The sequence below is a fragment of the Eublepharis macularius genome, chromosome 2 (genome assembly GCF_028583425.1).
Source record: "Eublepharis macularius isolate TG4126 chromosome 2, MPM_Emac_v1.0, whole genome shotgun sequence".
NCBI lineage: Eukaryota > Metazoa > Chordata > Lepidosauria > Squamata > Eublepharidae > Eublepharis > Eublepharis macularius.
Genome location: NC_072791.1, coordinates 168,135,017 through 168,149,364, shown reverse-complemented (window position 1 = coordinate 168,149,364; position 14,348 = coordinate 168,135,017). Strand labels below are relative to the sequence as shown.

Below are 14,348 nucleotides of genomic sequence, written 5' to 3'. Positions count from 1 at the left end.
TGCTTGAAGCTGGCTAAGTGACCTTGGGTCAGTCACAGCTCTCTCAGGGCTCTCTCAGCCCCACCCACCTCACAGGGTGATTGTTGTGAAGATATTATTAACATACTTTGTAAATTGCTCTGAATGGGTGTTAAATTGTACTGAAAGGTGGTATATAAATCGAATGTTGTTGTTGTCATCTGATTAAAAGGTCTTTCTCAGTTTCTCCAAAAGAGACCCATCACGATAGCATGACAGGCATGAACCTCCCTTGTCATGCTCATGCACATTCTCCTCCCCTTGTGTTTAGAGTACAGGTGAGATCAAGCTTGCAAGCTTTCCATCTAATTCAAATTCATCCATTGTGTAAATGCAGGCACCTGAATAAACTGCAGTTTTTATTTTCCCTGCACAATCCAGAATGACATCACTATTTGTCTGTGCCTTGATGCAAACTTCACAATTTGGTTATTTTAATATGAATAGGAAATATACAAAAAAAGGAGATGATAACAATGAACAAGAACAAGACTTTATGAAAATAATGCAAGTGTAATTTATTAAATTTAACAAAACTTTGAAGGATTTTTAAAACTTTTACAAAAAATAGAGAAAGTGGAGAAAAATATAGAAATAAAATGTCAGGTCAGGGTATAGAAGAACTGCATAAAATGGAAAATACATTACAGGCAGATACTGACAGGGAGGATGCAATAAAAGAGCAATGTAAAGAAACAGTGGAAAGGGTGAATAATATTGAGGAGGCATTCAGGATGCTGGAAAAGGATTTAGAGCACCAAGAATGCTAATCTTAGGATGCGTGGATTAAAAGATGGCATAGAAGGAAAAAAATCTTAAAGATTTATTTATTGGTTGGCTTTGGCCAAATTTTAAAGGAGAGGTTAGGATAAATACAGTCTTTCATATAAATAAGATATAATAAGATTTTGGCTGAATTTTTATCTGTAAATGTGACTGGTTTAAATAGCTTTACCAAAAGACAAGAACTAGGGTCACGATTAAGAAGGAGAATGTAGATACCTTTATGCAAGAAACTCATGTGAACTCTGAACAATGAGGTCTACAATATTTAGAGGTCAGATTTTGCATGCCTCAGCACCAACAAAAGCAACAGGAGTTTTGATTACATTTAGTACTAAAGTAGAGATGTGTGTTGAGTCAACAACTAAGGACTTAAGAAGGGATATATTTGTTTCTGAAGGGTAGACTGAATTGTATTAAAATGATTTTTGGTTCACTATGTGCCACCAATTTGAGTCAAAAAGCATTTCAAAGCAAATGACAGACATGGTAGAAGGTTAGAGGGTGAAATTTTCATTGCTGGGGATTTTAACAGTATATTTTATGTGAATTTGGATAGTCTGGGAATAATCTATTTTTGAAAATGCTAAGGAATGGCTGCAAGAGTATGATGTAATGGATGTCTTTAGATATTTTTGTCCACATTTTATTCACATTTTGGGAAATCCTATTCCCATATAGATTTTTTCACTTAAATTATTGCACAGATTAAGTGATATGAGAACAAGAGCTATAATTTTTGCTGACCATGCTCTACTTATAGTTAATGTAAAGACTAAAATAACTAAGGTTAAAGAGATGGATGATGAACACCTCATTACTTCAAACACATTTGGTAGTAGCAAGGTTTAAAAATGAAATAGTTCAGTTCTTTGGAATAAATGATACTGGTGATATTTTTATGGTTTGGGAACCCTTTAAAGCTTATATGAGAGGCCCTTTGATTTCACAATAAGCTTATTGTCTCAAGTCAATAAGCACAGACAGATGCCATGGATAAGATTATTCTTTTTTTTAAAAAAAAATTAATTTTTTTTAAAAAAATAATTAAAAAAAGATTATTCAAATGTGAAAAAATAGATAAAAGCCAACTATCTGAGCAGGACATAATAGAATTAGAAGCACTGTGAAATAAATTGATAGATGCTCATCTAGCTTCTAAAATGTTTTAGAAACTATTTGAATATGGGAGCAAGCCTGGAAATCAGTTGACCAATCATATGGAAAATAAAATAATAAAGTTACAAATTCTGGAGATAGATTAGACTCACTAGAATTAATTATAGAAATATTTGGGAGGTAATTCTCTAATTTGTATATTGTAGAGGAAGTTGAGAAAAATATTTTTTTACTTTGAAGCTCATGTGAACATTGCCAGTTTTGGAAAGGCCAATCCAAATAGAATACATTAAAATAGCAATTCTAAATTTGAAAACTTGGACATCATCAGGACTTGATGGTTTTGTAAAGAAATTGTAGAAGAACTCTCTCTGTATTTACTGAAATTGTATTTTTATACATTCACAGCAGGAAAAATAAGTTATGCCTATATAACATTAATTTCAAAACCAAGAATGCTTCTAAGTTGTCTGTATATAGGCTGATTTCTGTGCTTAATATGGATTATAAAATATTAGCTTCAATATAAGCTAATAATTTGAACAATATTTTGAATAATTATATTGATTTAGATCAAACAGGTTTTTGATGGACTGTCAAATGACAAATATTACTTAAAGTCTGATCAATCTAGTTAACTTTGTATATTTACAACAGGTCGCTGGAGTCTTCTACTTTGTGGATGCTGAGAAAGCTTTCGATCAACTGAATTGAGGATTTATGCGAGAAATATTGAAAGCTGATGGGTTTGGTCCTAGTATGGGCATATTGATTGATTTGTTATATGCAGGTCCAAGAGTACAGGTTTGCTTTTTAGGACACCTTGCATCATAATTTCAATTGTTTCAGGGAATGCAGCAGGGTTGTCCCTAATCTCCGTTGTTGTTTGATTTTTGTATAGAACTGTTGGTGATTAAAATAAGACAATAAGTATTAATTTCCAGTTTTCTGGTTGCAAGTGAGGCAAAAAAATTACTTCTCTGTGTAGATTATTTAGTCTTTGATTCAATTTCTGGTTATAGACTACATCTGGAGAAATCAGTATTAATGGGTGTTAATGTGCTATACATAAATAATCGATTGTGGCATTTATGGGCTATTTGTGGAAAATAAATATAAGATAATTGGATGTTATTTTTTCATAGGATATAGGTAATCAGTTGGTCAAAAATTTGAACCCCTTAATTCACAGGACAAAGATTATTTTGAAGAGATTGCTTACATATAGATTATCTTGGCTGGGTAGGATTGCCCAAATTTGTATTTTTATTCCTGGCATTACCATTTCATTACCGTTTCTGCAAAATATTCAGTCTATGTTTGATAAAATTATTTTGGAGGTGGTTTGAAGCCAAGTTTCATGGCTCCAGTCAGAGAACAGCAGCATTAAGGGCTCCTCAGGAGAAGAGGATCCCTGGGTAGGCAGCCCTGGACCAGGAACCAGCAAGCAGTCTGACAAGCTACAGGGTCATCAGGTCCAACATCCAGCAGCTGAGGCAGAACCACTGACGCCCTCCAGTCCAGAAGCAACAACACGTAAAACTCAGTTGGGATCTTACAGGAAGACGCCGAGCTGAATGATGGAGTTTTAATAGATCCTTGATTTTCAGCTTTCCAGAGGTGCTGGGGGAGGATTTATCTTCCTAACCTATTCAGAGAAGAGCTAACGGATGGTGGTCGAAGGAGATGGAGGAGTGGGTGTAATCCCTTTACGACTTGTTAACAGCTGTGCTGAGTAAGTTGGAAAGACTTGGAATAGCCACAAGCTCAGCTCCCAAACTGTTTACTTTTCGATCCCTTCTCCACCTTCCCCCTCTTTATGGGATGATTAGTCTTTCTGAGAAGCAACTGTTTGTGCTACAGAGATACTGAGATACCAAGAAAGCAGAAGAGAAACTTGAAATAGCTACAGCCCCCCCTCTTTTCTTTTCCTTGCCTGTAACTCTTATCGACGGGTGGGAGTGTTGGAGGAATTCACTGGGAGAGAGGATTTAAAGATATGATATATGAAATCTTATACTTAATTTGAAGGTTTGTACAAACTGAAAGCAGACCTATAAGGGATAACACAGTATAACTGCATCATCTGGCTTCTTCTCTGCTGCAAATTACTCCATTTTGGATTTCTGAATTGACAGCACTCAGCTGGGCAGCAATTCAAAATATTGAACTCAGCTGTGTTTTTTTAAATTTTCTAAGGACATTTCTGTCAGGTTTTGTGCACTCTTCCACCTATTTTTGCTTCTCTTCTCCCCTTTCTTTTTTCATTTCTCCTCTCCTCCCCTTATTCCTTATTTTTCTTTTTTTGAGAAACTGAAAGAAATCAGCTGGGAAAATCACTTTTTGGAATGTGCCACTATTTGAAGAAGTTCATTGCACAGTCTTTACTGCCATCTAGTGGATAAATAACAAAAGGAACAAATGTAATATTTGGAACAGAGAGTGTATATAACTCATTAATTACTTACTAATTTGATTACTGACAGTTTAATTAATCTTATATATCAACATATATAAGATAGTTAGACTAACTATATTAACAGGTTAATATCAATTTCTACTAAGCTAACTTTTACTCTTTCTTTATCTTCTTTCTATTATATTTATGTTATTATTTTTTACTTGCTCTTGTGTTATATTAATTTTTATTTCTTCTGCACCTAATATTCTACTCTTTGTAGATTATTTTTATTTTAGGTATCTTCAGAGACCAACTGAGACAAGACCATTAGTCCCACAGCAAAGTGTTTTCGGTTTGAATGCGAAGCCTGCATGAAATGTTCATAGAGAGAAGATTACATAGGCTTCATAAAATGACTACAAGAAAGAAAAAGGAGAAAGACTGTAAGAAAGATGATTCTGATGAGGAGTTTGATTCACATGACTTTATGGAAAAAATTCAACAGAATTCTATAGGGAGAGCCAAGGGAGATGAAAGAGCCTCTAATGACTGCCTTCATGGTGTCCCAAACAAAATCTGGGGCAACACCACAGTTTTCATTAAGTTTAAAATAATTTTGTAAATTTATTTTGACTGATTCATATATCTCTTTATCTAGTAAAAGATTATTGTTTAAAGTCCAACTATGCTTTGCCTCTATTATTTCATTAAGATTTAATTTGCTCTCTATCCAAGAATGGTCGGACCAAATACGGGGTCCTATTTTAGTAGAGAGTGTTTTCTCCAGTAAGCTTTTTGATACTAATATATAGTCTATCCTGGTGAAGGTGTTGTGTCTGGAGGAAAAATAGGAATAATCCCTTTCTCCAGGGTGTTGGTATCTCCAGATCCCTATCAAATTAAATTGCACCAAAATGCTTGCCAATTCCCTTTGTTGTTGGCTTTTTCATTTTTTAAAATCAAGATCTCTCATTTTGTTTTAGGGATGAGTGGTCAAGTTCAAGATCAACTACCATGTTAAGGTCCCCTCCTATAATAATTCCACCCTCTTGAAAGTTTTGTAGTTTATTTAAGGTATCAATTAAGAATTGAGTTTGATTTTGGTTTGGGGCATATAGTGACACTAAGGTGATTTTGTCTGAATCTAAGTTGCCTTTTCCAAATATATACCGTCCCTGTGGGTCTTGCTCAATTGCTTTGCATGTGAACCTAATATTTCTAGAAATTAATATGGCTACTCCCCTAGATTTAGATGTTCCCAGGGCTTGCAACTGATGTGGCCACCAGCTTGTTTTGACTGACATTGATTTTGATTTCAAATGTGTCTCCTGTAAAAAAACAATATCTGGATGATGTTTTAATATTGGTGTCATCACTCTTTTGTTTTTGATTCTGTCATTCAACTCTCTACAATTATAGGATAATAGTTTAAGTGCCATCAGTAGGTTCTAATAATGATCTATCTGAATGCCTTTCTACCTGTTGAACTAAGCTTGGTACCCTGTAGAACCATGAGTCAGCAAGATACTGCTTTGCCTTATCCATTGGTCTGTGGTACTGAGCTGTCTGACTCATAAGGATTTGATGTCTCGTTACCAGCTGTTCTGCAACCAAACTGAACAAATGTTGTGATCAACATACAAACAATTAGAACCCATAACTCCCTCCCATTCCCCCCCACAACTTGCCCCCAGCCCCAAGCTTATCCCCCCACCCCCTTCCCCCCTCTTAATGCTACCCCAAAAGAAAATAAGAAAAAGGTAAAAAGGTAAAGTGAAGTAGGAGAGAGAGAGAGTAGAGTAAAGTTGCATTATTTACATAACAAAACAGAATCCACCCGAGTTACCAACCAAAGGCAACATAGGGTTAAATAAACCCTATGTCTGGGGAAATACACTTATAAGGGGCTAAGAGAGTGGGATGTTCCTTCAACTCCCCCCCCCCCCCCGTTAGTTTCTTGTAGCTTGTAAAATGCTTCAACTTTGAAAGGGAAGAACTCCATGTCGGCTTATAATGTTCTAAGTGTTTTGCTTCATAGGGATTCTACTCCATCTTCTAAGAGTTGTTTGTTTCATGTTTCTTTCTCTGCGAGGAAGCTCTTGCTGCTTATGGTGTGGGTCAATGTTCAAATCTTGGAAGAAGTTGTTGTCCACTTGTGATGTCAGTCACTTGATAAACCTTTCCTTGGATTCTTACGATCTGTCTGGTGGAGGAAGCCCATTGATACCTGATGTTCGCCTCTTGTAGCTGTGAAGCAATCGTCTTGAGTTCTCCTCTAGCCTCCAGTGTTTCTCTTGAAAGATCTTGATATATTTGTATTTTTTAATCTTTAAAGGCAAAATGTCCTTTTTTCCTTGCTTCTTGTAGTATTTTTGTTTTTGTTCTGTAGTTCAGGAATTTAACAATTATATCTCTGCCTGAATTCCTCCTCCTGGGGTTGTTAGGTGAACAAATTCTGTAAGCTTTTTCTATTAAAGGCATAACTCCTTCTTCAAGATTAAGTTGTTCTGTTAGCCACCTAGCAAGAAATGTTGATCGGTCAGTTGCATCTTCATCAGATTCTGAAAAGCCACAGATTTTTAACTGGTTTTCTCTCATTCTATCATCCAAGTCCATGATTTTTGTTCTGGCCCAGCCCTCTTCTGCCTGCATTGCTTGTATATTCTGCTGCAAGTTCATTCCTAATTCCAGGGCCTTGTCAGCAGTTTATGCAACTTGGTGCACTGTTTATTTCAGCTCTTTCATTTGGGCTTTGAATAGAGCTTCAATTCTAATGGCAATTCTGTCCTGCAAACAATTTATTTTTGAGTCTATCTCCTTATCAAGCCTTTTTAACTCTTCATTGAGGAGGGCTCTAGTCATGGTGGCCATTTTAGCCTGTTTATTCCCACATTTTGGGCCTCTTTATTGTCTTTTTCAGCAGTTGGGCAGTCTACCTTGGCACTTTTAATAGCCACAGTCTTTCCTTTTCCCCCTCCAGCCTTTCCCATAGCTCAATTGCCAGAAATGTGTTTAGAAACGAGGTATTCTAGCTCTCTCCAGGGCGTCTCCTGCTGCCTTGTTGAGAGTGGAATCCAGTATTCCCTCCCTTAGAGCTCAGGTGCACTTGGCCCTTATAAAATATTGGTTAAAAAATAAAAATCTTAGATACGATTCTCTTAGTCAACAATCTTCTAATATTTTGATGGCCAATGATCTGCAGTGCTCTACTTATTTTAATGAGATTTTCTTAAGGTACTCTATCCTGATCTTATAGGGTACTCAGCCCTCAATTTAGGGAATGGATTTTTAACTCTGATGCATTGATCGCTCATTCTCAAATCCTAAACTCAAAAGCACTACCAATTCAGATTTATTACATTTGATCATGCTTGAACTCCTTATCTTGTTAACATCTCTAACCATAATCTTAGAGTGTCCTTTACTTTATTGCGATTTCAATCTATGCCCTCGGCAATACTGTCTGGTCGTTATTCTCAAATGATAGCACAAAGATTCTGTATTTTTGGATCTCACGTTAGAGGATTTACCTCATTATATCCTCTTTTGCCCTTTATATTCTGACTCTAGGTCTAAGAGCCAAGCTACAAGTGACGCCTGACACAGGATGGACACTTGTCAGCTTCCCTCAAGTTTTGATGGGAAATGTAGGCATCCTGGTCTTGCAGCTGTAATGGAGAGCCAAGCTGTAAAACCAGGATGCCTACATTTCCCATCAAAACTTGAGGGAAGCTGACAAGTGTCCAACCTGTGTCAGGCGTCACTTGTAGCTTGGCTCTTAGTTTTTGGTGGGAATTTTATCTGATTTAACGTCATATACAGATGCTGAGATTATATTTCTGCTTTCTGACACCAATGCGTACGTTATGTACAGAGCTTCACTTTGTACTGTTGCTGCTATGAAAATAAGGTTTAACACAGCAAAGAGAGGATGTTACCTGAACTTGTAGTCAATTTATTGATTTCTGGCTTTAATTAATCTCTGTTTCAGTGGAACTCTCTGTGTACTGGTGAATCTGTACTGTATATATAACTGTATTTTATCTAGTGGGGTTTTTGTAATTGGTGATGGCTTATGGCTATACACAATATGGCTATTCACCAAATGGAAAGGTGTCAGCACAAACATGATAACATTGCAGTTCATAATGATTTTTATCAATGCATACTGTATTATTCTAAGTTCTTTCTGTACTTCAAAGCTGTCAAGATGTCAATTTCAACCTTCTAAGAGCTCATTTAAGATACTGCATTCTCTCCATATACTATTGCTAGCACCTAAGGTAAGGGAAACTTCAAACCCCCAACCCCAAATATGCAGACTTCTGTGTCTGCACAATTTTTATGGTCCATCAAACAGATTCTCATTTTTGGGCTACATAAGGAAACTCCCCAACTTCCAGTCTTAGCCCAAATTAACTCAGGATACCTAGTTGACACAGTGACATGTACCAATTGTCCACCTTGATTAATATTATTTGCATAGTTAATAGTTTTCCCGGGGATAATGGTAACCTCAAAAGGAGTAGTTGTTGGCTTTATCCACCGCCGGTCACTTTATAATAATAATTATAATAATATTTGATTTATATACCGCCCTTCAAGACAACTTAATGCACACCCAGAGTGGTTTACAGAGTGCTATTATTATCCCCACAACAAATATCCTGTGAAGTGGGTGGGGCTGAGAGAGTTCCTAGAAGCTATGACTGACCTAGGATCACCTGGCTGGCTTCAAGAGGAGTGGGGAATCAAACCTTATTCACTCAACATGAAAACTGCCTTATTCAAACATCTTTTTTGAGGTTTACTGTGGAAAAGAATCCTCTCCACTCCTTCAGGATAGGTCACATGGTTTTTTTATTGCACCCACACTTAAACATGATAGGAACTCATGATTCCAAGCCTAATTTTAAGCAGCGTCACTGGTGTACAGCAGAAATAACTTTTTCTTTCTTACGGAATGTGTACAAGTCAACATTCCTTTTTTTGCTTATGTCTTTTTGTATTAGCTTTTCTAGTCTTTGCATTAATATTTGTTTTGCATGTAATTTTGATGAAGCCATGTTTTAGATCTGAGAAGTTAGGAGCCTGACTTGTTCTTGTTGCTGTTTTGTAATCGCTGTAGTCTGGGCACTGATTGTTGCAATTTTTGCCTTTCTTTGTATGTTTATCTTACCTTAATAAATCCTTTTTACCATAATTAAAGGAACTGCCTCAGTGATTTCTTTGTGGTTGGTCAGATTAATTTCCTATCAGATCAGATTGTAACATGGGAAGGTCTCTTATTAAGTTGGACTCCTATGAAACCAGGGTGTATATATAGGAAGAAAGATTCCCAAGCATACATTAACCCCTGTGGTATCAGTCTGCAGTTTGGATATGCTTGGAGGGATGCCTCTAGAGGCCAAAGAACAAACTTGGGTAGCTAATTGGGTAACAATGGAAATACAAAAATAGATGGGAAGCTGACTTAGGGTAGATTATCCAATTAGAAAAATAGAAAAGAACATTCAAAGTGATGCCAAAATATTATTTAATACAGGGATCAGAGAACATTGAAACTGTTTTATCAATGGCATTTGACGCTGATGAGATTAGCTGAAATTTCAAATGAATCAGAGTTATGTTGGAAGTGTAGTAAAGAGATGTGAGCTTTCTTCCATTTATGGTGGTTATAAAAATTTTGGAACATAGTTCATAAAGAAATAGAGGTCAGCCTGAGTTATGTTTTTTGACTTAACACAGAGGATTTATCTTTTGGATGAAATCCCATCGAAAATAGGAAAACAACAGGGAATCCTGTGACAGCAATTGGTTGTAGCATCCAGGATGACTTTAGCTCAGAAGTGGAAGCAGCGATGTACACCACCATTGAGGCACTGATTTAATAAAGTTTGGCATGTGTGGACTATGAATAAGCTTACAACTTATAAATATATCTGAATATGAAAATCAAGGTCAGTTTCAAAATCTTTGCTAAATATTGGTATTACCATAATACATATTGTGAAGTGCAACAGCTATTATAGTGCATTTAGAGGCTGTCTCTCTGATGAGTTATTGCGAAGTCTATGAAACATGTAAAATAATGTTCTATACTGAGTTTAAGAGATTGGCCACTTTGTAATATAACAGTTTAGTGAGGTGAGGACTGACATACATATATATATATATATATATATATATATATATATATATATATATATATATATATATATAATTTTATATTTGCCTTCTTTTACTGAACGATGAGTTTATGCATTATTTATAGTGTGCTTGTTGGCATGTATCATACGAAAGTTTGATATTGTACTTACTGTAAAGTATAATCATCTTTTAAAAGAAACCAAGTAAAAAATGTTGAGTTTCATTTTCTTTTAAATCTAAGCTCTCATTCATACATACATTGCAGTATTGCAAACCCAAGCCCATGAAATGGTATCAGGTTCCCAAAAGAGTTACTGCAATCGTGGGAATTGCTAGGCACACACGTTTTATAGGTATATATTCAGTGTTTTCATGGTGTTCCTTCTTTATGCCTGGAAGGGAGGTTACCTACAAGCATATATCTGTGCCATGGCACATATATCTGTGCCATGAAGTGGCAACCGACTTATGTAGAGACCAGCAAGGGGCTTTCAAGGCAAGTGTGAAGTAGAGGGGGCTTGCTGGTGCCTTCCTCTCCAGAGTCTTCCTTGCCCATCCAAGTTCTGACCCTGCACAGCTTCTGAGATAAGGCTATACCATGCTACCTTCCCTCCTATTTTCAGTATAATGGGCACACTTACATGTTTATCAAAAATTTCTGATCACTCAAAGTTAGAGAACTGCAAACTCAGGAAGAAAAAGGCATATATAATACTGAATTGTGTAAAATGATGTTGCTACATGCAACTATTGATAGGAAAAGGATGAGAAGGAAAAATCCAGAATATAAAGTTTCAAATACAAAAGGCTTTCTGTTGAGGCTGCAAACAGAGATGTTCTGGAGAGCTTTTAATGTGTTTATATTGGTTGTTTTTAATTTTTGTTTCACAAAACTGTTTTTACATTGTTGTTACCCATCTTTGGTCCTGGAATGCTCAGGAGAAAGGCAGGCATATACATATTTTAAATAAATAAAAGCTGCCATTCTTCTCTATGACACAGTGCCAGTAATTTCTTATATTGCTCCTTAGAGGAAACCTTCCTTTTCACTCTACCTCACAAAGTCTGTTGTCTCACACTTGTGGCACAAAGTCACTGCATTCCCTCCCTTCAGTCTCCAACCCTGCTACGGCACACTTTTTCTCCTGCCACTAGGCTATACTTTGAAATAGAAGAATGGTTATGCGATGGCACTGTGGATTTTGAGATTCTTGGATGTAAATTGGGAATTCTGACCTATTTCATGGCTTTATTTCTTTGAAACAACCCACCCCCCATTTTTTGTTACAAGAACCTCAAAGTGGATTGCAATAGTATGAATCAATTTACAGTTCATCAGCGGAATCAAACAAGTCAATAAAACATTAAAAATCAATACAATAAAAACAAAAACAAGCCAATAAAATAAAACAAGCAGGATTATAAATCAACAACGCAGTTCCTCATAAAATTGAGGATTAACTCAAACCAAAAGACCACCTAGTCAGACTTGTCCTGACCATCCTCCAGAAGACTAGAAGGGATGGTGCCACACAAACAGCATGTAGGAGGGAATTCCACAATCTTAGTGTATATTCCTTGTGATTTTCTCCCCCCCAAAAGATATTGGAAGTGTAAGAAAGTATGCTCAAGATGGCTTAGTTAGTATGATACAATGGGAGTCTACTCTGAAGTAAGTCCCATGTTATTTAATGGCAATTACTCATAGGAAATTTTCTTTAAAATGGTAGCCTAAGTGTACAAGGAATAATCCCCATTGACTACACCTGAGTAGGACTGATTGATTGATGGCTTCATTTAAAGTCTACCTTTCTCACTGAGATTCAAGGCAAATGATACAATTAAAAGCAATGTAATCAGAACAGTATAATACATACAATCAACATTCTATAAAAAGGGATTACAAAAGTAGCGAATAACACACTAAAACAGTATACTTACATACAATAAAACAGTATAATATATTCAATAAAATATGAAACAAAACTGGATTGCAAAATTAAAGAAACAGTACCACTGGACAATGAATAAAGCAATACAACCTAAAATTCACAAAATTTCTGAGTAGACCTCCTTAGTAATGCTAACTACCCTATAATATCATGAGAGGCATATGTGAGATAATTAAGATTTGTTCCAGATTAACATAAAAGGCTTTCTGTCAGCTCTTGTGGAAGATCTCAAAATCTATATAGACTTGAAGCCAATTTTTTAAAAAAAAATTATTCGGTGTTTATAAGGTTGTGCCACTTAAAAAGGGTTTTGGAACTCTCATCTTATTCTAATACTACAGTTTGAATAGCAAGGGATTGTTCTTATGTTTCTGCTCTTCTCAGAAGTTGGATAAAATTAATCTGTTTACTAACTCTGGCCCTGTTCATATGAAAAACTGTATCAGTTTAATAGATTTTAACTTTGACAACACTTAAACAGGTGAAGGTGAGGATATGTTCCTAAACTGTTTGTTGGGGCATTTTCATTCTTTTCCAGGATGCCTCTAAAACAGGACAAGATGTCAGGGATACTTCCCAAGAACGCATTTAACCCTATTCTTATTTATTTAGTACATTTTTACCATCTGTTTTTCTTCAAGGACATGGTTTTTGCAACAACCCTGTGTGTAATTTCAGGCTGAGAGAATAACTGGCCTGAGGTCACCCAGCTTCATGGTTAGAAGAGGATTTGAATCAGGTCTTCTAAACTACTCTCATCATTACATTATCCTGGATTCTTGGGGGAAAGGTGGGAATCTAAGCGTGTGATAGTGGCCATAAAAACGCGTGTGAACTGCGTGGAAGTCTTGAATAATCCAGGCCTTGGACACCCTTCCAGAGCACTGTGTAGGCATCTCTCCCTTTGCAGCCCCTTCAACGGCGCCTGCTCTTCCACAACGAGAGGCACTGCATGATGTAACCCAAGCCGGCCAGAAACCACATCCTTTGACCTCGCCGTCTTTGATATGGGGCGGTTGTCCCCCTTCAGTGAGAGGGGGAAAGGCGCTCTTGACATGGTCAGAGGCGCTCCCTCTCTAACCAGACCCAGGCTGGCGTCTCTCCTCGAAGCCCTGCCCCAATCCTCCCTTGTTTTCCCTTCACACGGGCCTGCTTTCTCGTGAGCTCCTCACGGACCTCCTTCGCTCTTCGTCCCCCCACCCGACTATCCCTTAACGCCTCTTCTGTCCGCTTTCCTCCACAGAGGAAGACACTGGATCGGTCTGGTGACGGGTTCGGATTCTGCGGACGGTTTCCCAAGCTGCACCGCGGCGGCATTGGTGCTGGCGCTTTCTGGCTCGGCCCGTCGCTGTCACCACCAGGAGGAGGCTGAGGCGGCTGCGCTTCCCCGACCGACCGGCCTGCCGCTGGTAGCAGGAAGGAGCCGTTGCTGCTGTTGCTAGCGCCGCCATCATGGTGCCCGGGGCTGGAGCCGGAGCCGCGGCCTGGGGGCTCTGAGCCCCCCTCAGATACTCTTTTTCTCCCCCTTGCCATCGTCACCACCGCGCCGCCGCCCTTCTCGCCGCAGCTTTGGGCCGCCGGTAAGAATGCGCCAGCGGAGGCAGAGCAAGCGGGAGGCGGGCCCGGGCTCCTTCGCTTGCCCTCCTGCTTCTGCCGCCGCCTGTGCGGGCCTCCTAGAGCGAGCTCTGTGGCCTGAGAGACGCTTCGGGGCCGGGAGGTGGGTGGCTGGGATGAATGCGGGCCAAAGAGGGTGATGTGTCTGTTGGGACGCTGGGAAGGATTTGGATTCTGCCTTCTGCTTTCCCGGGGCCTTCGCTGTTCCAGCGAGGGCGAATGGGGATCCGGCAGCGCAGCAAAAGCAAGCAGGCCTCGTTGGGGTTTTCTGTCGTTTTCAGCCGCCTCCTCACAGATCGAAAAGCGAAAGA

At 38.1% G+C, this 14,348-nt stretch overlaps 1 protein-coding gene across 5 annotated transcripts in view; it reads left to right on the top strand.

Moving 5' to 3' along the window:
* Positions 1-13,801: 13,801 nt before the first annotated feature.
* Positions 13,802-14,348, top strand: part of ZNF148 (zinc finger protein 148) — a 64,207-nt gene continuing 63,660 nt past the window's right edge. For all 5 annotated transcript variants that reach the window (XR_008596523.1, XR_008596524.1, XM_054971475.1 and 2 more), the window contains exon 1: positions 13,802-14,003. The gene's annotated coding sequence lies outside the window, so the exon portion shown is untranslated. The remainder of the gene's footprint in view (positions 14,004-14,348) is intronic.